Source organism: Syngnathus scovelli, unplaced genomic scaffold (genome assembly GCF_024217435.2).
Source record: "Syngnathus scovelli strain Florida unplaced genomic scaffold, RoL_Ssco_1.2 HiC_scaffold_253, whole genome shotgun sequence".
NCBI classification, from domain to species: Eukaryota; Metazoa; Chordata; class Actinopteri; order Syngnathiformes; family Syngnathidae; genus Syngnathus; species Syngnathus scovelli.
Genome location: NW_026061346.1, coordinates 7,501 through 11,129, shown reverse-complemented (window position 1 = coordinate 11,129; position 3,629 = coordinate 7,501).

The window sequence follows — 3,629 nt, the reverse complement described above, 5'->3', positions numbered from 1 at the left end:
CTCGGCTGGTTCCCGATGTCGGCCAGAACAAGTGAAAAATCGGCCTCTTCCCCTGGAAGTCCGGCCGAGTTCGGCGAATATTTCCTAAGTGCCAACGGCTGTTCCGCCGTAAAGAGTCCGACTCGGCTGGTTCCCGATGTCGGCCAGAACAAGTGAAAATCCGGCCTCTTCCCCTGGAAGTCCGGCCGAGTTAAGGCGAATATTTCCTAAGTGCCAACGGCTGCTCCGCCGTAAAGCGTCCGACTCGGCTGGTTCCCGATGTCGGCCAGAATAAGTGGAAATTCGGCCTCTTCCCCTGGAGGTCAGTTGAAGTTTAACGAATATTTTCTAAGTGCCAACGGCTGCTCCGCCTTAAAGCGTCCGACTCGGCTGGTTCCCGATGTCGGCCAGAACAAGTGAAAATTCGGCCTCTTCCCCTGGAGGTCCGTTCAAGTTTGGGGAATATTTTCTAAGTGCCAACGGCTGCTCCGCCTTAAAGCGTCCGACTCGGCTGGTTCCCGATGTCGGCCAGAACAGGTGAAAATTCGGCCTCTTCCCCTGGAGGTCCGTTCAAGTTTGGCGAATATTTTCTAAGTGCCAACGGCTGCTCCGCCTTAAAGTGTCCGACTCGGCTGGTTCCCGATGTCGGGCAGAACAAGTGACAATTCGGCCTCTTCCCCTGGAAGTCCGGCCGAGTTTGGCGAATATTTTCTAAGTGCCAACGGCTGCTCCGCCGTAAAGAGTCCGACTCGGCTGGTTCCCGATGTCGGCCAGAAAAAGTGACAATTCGGCCTCTTCCCCTGGAGGTCCTTTGAAGTTTAGCGAATATTTTCTAAGTGCCAACGGCTCTTGCGCCGAAAAGCGTCCGCCTCGGCTGGTTCCCGCGGTCGGCCGTAATAGGCGAAAATTCGGCCTCTTCCCCTGGAGCGACCTCCAAATTTGGGCGAAATTTTTTCTAAGTGCCTAAAGGTACCAGGGGTTTGGGTACCAGGGGTGCATTACCAACTGGTCTTTTGTCAACCCATGTACTTTTTCTAGAGTACATGGGTTGGTCCCCCCACTTAGTGTACTCATCACTTTACCCCCCTTTCGCAAAATATAGTCAGAACGAGCATGGGGGACGCAATTGTTTTCCATGCAAATCAATTGGGCCTGGTCCGAGCGCTGGTAACGGCCGCCAGCAAGCGTCCCCTGCTCGGATAGCAGAACTGAAGAAGGCACGGCACTTCCAGAGAGAGAGAGAAAATTTTCTAAGTGCCACATTTCTCAAAAATTTTCAAAGTGCCACATCTCTCAAAAAATTTCTAAGTGCCACATCTCTCAAAAAATTTCTAAGTGCCACATCTCTCAAAAACTTTCAAAGTGCCACATCTCTCAAAAACTTTCAAAGTGCCACATCTCTGAAAAACTTTCTAAGTGCCACGTCTCTGAAAAATTTTCTAAGTGCCACAGCACGGCTGTGAAATATTCAAAGTCCTACAGGCATTGGCAGAATGCGCGGACGGCCGTCTGCTCCCGGCGGCCGCCGCGAAGCTACTACCCCCTCCCGGGGACGGCTGTCTGCTCCCGGCAGCCGTCCTTACCCCCCTCCCCCGTTTGCACCGCCTGAAGTTAGACCCGCCTTGGTAGGGCCCCCACCGGCCCCGGCTCGCCGGCGTTGGGTGGACGGTTCCTGCCCACTTGCGGGTCCCGGTCGCTTGGCAACCGACCGGGGAGGACCAGCCGCCTCCTTAAACACAGGCTGGAAGGGAAATCCGGTCAAGCTACGGAGGACCGGCCGCCTCCTTAAACACAGGCCGGAAGGGAAATCCGATCAAGCTACGGAGGACCGGTCGCCTCCCTAAACACAGGCCGGGCAAAAATCTGCGAATGGGCCCGTCAAGGGTAGTGGGTCATCCAAGGTGGGAGGTACCGGCCGCCTCCTTAAACACAGGCCGGGCAAAAATCTGCGAATGGCCCGTCAAGGGTTGTTGGTCATCCAAGGAGGGAGGTACCGGCCGCCTCCTTAAACACAGGCCGGGCAAAAATCTGCGAATGGCCCGTCAAGGGTTGTTGGTCATCCAAGGAGGGAGGTACCGGCCGCCTCCTTAAACACAGGCCGGGCAAAAATCTGCGAATGGCCCGTCAAGGGTTGTTGGTCATCCAAGGAGGGAGGTACCGGCCGCCTCCTTAAACACAGGCCGGGCAAAAATCTGCGAACGGCCCGTCAAGGGTTCTGTCTCATCCAAGAAAGGGGTACCGGCCGCCTCAGAGGCCGGAGCGAAGGGGGCGAAAGGCTGTCGATGGGGAAGGATCGGGGCCACGGCTAATCTAGCGATGCCCGCGTCGGGCGGTCACTCCGACGAATGAGCGGGGCCGAATCCGGCGCGAGGCGGCCTTCAGGCACGTGGTTCGAGACGACCTCACCCGGCTCTAGCCCGGAGGATCGGAGGCAACGGCCGTCTCCTTAAGCTAAGGCCGGACGAAAATCTGCGGATGCGGTCCATCCAAGGCAGACGGAGGTACCGGCCGCCTCGGTAAATAAAGCCCGGGCAAAAATCTGCGAACGGCCCGTCAAGGGTTCTGTCTCATCCAAGAAAGGGGTACCGGCCGCCTCAGAGGCCGGAGCGAAGGGGGCGAAAGGCTGTCGATGGGGAAGGATCGGGGCCACGGCTAATCTAGCGATGCCCGCGTCGGGCGGTCACTCCGACGAATGAGCGGGGCCGAATCCGGCGTAGGCGGCCTTCAGGCACGTGGTTCGAGACGACCTCACCCGGCTCTAGCCCGGAGGATCGGAGGCAACGGCCGTCTCCTTAAGCTAAGGCCGGACGAAAATCTGCGGATGCGGTCCATCCAAGGCAGACGGAGGTACCGGCCGCCTCGGTAAATAAAGCCCGGGCAAAAATCTGCGAACGGCCCGTCAAGGGTTCTCTCTCATCCAAGAAAGGGGTACCGGCCGCCTCAGAGGCCGGAGCGAAGGGGGCGAAAGGCTGTCGATGGGGAAGGATCGGGGCCACGGCTAATCTAGCGATGCCCGCGTCGGGCGGTCACTCCGACGAATGAGCGGGGCCGAATCCGGCGTAGGCGGCCTTCAGGCACGTGGTTCGAGACGACCTCACCCGGCTCTAGCCCGGAGGATCGGAGGCAACGGCCGTCTCCTTAAGCTAAGGCCGGACGAAAATCTGCGGATGCGGTCCATCCAAGGCAGACGGACGGTACCGGCCGCCTCGGTAAATAAAGCCCGGGCAAAAATCTGCGAACGGCCCGTCAAGGGTTCTGTCTCATCCAAGAAAGGGGTACCGGCCGCCTCAGAGGCCGGAGCGAAGGGGGCGAAAGGCTGTCGATGGGGAAGGATCGGGGCCACGGCTAATCTAGCGATGCCCGCGTCGGGCGGTCACTCCGACGAATGAGCGGGGCCGAATCCGGCGTAGGCGGCCTTCAGGCACGTGGTTCGAGACGACCTCACCCGGCTCTAGCCCGGAGGATCGGAGGCAACGGCCGTCTCCTTAAGCTAAGGCCGGACGAAAATCTGCGGATGCGGTCCATCCAAGGCAGACGGAGGTACCGGCCGCCTCGGTAAACAAAGCCCGGGCAAAAATCTGCGAATGGTCCGTCAAGGATTCTGGCTCATCCAAGGTGGGGGTACCGGCCGCCTCTATTAACAGGCCGGA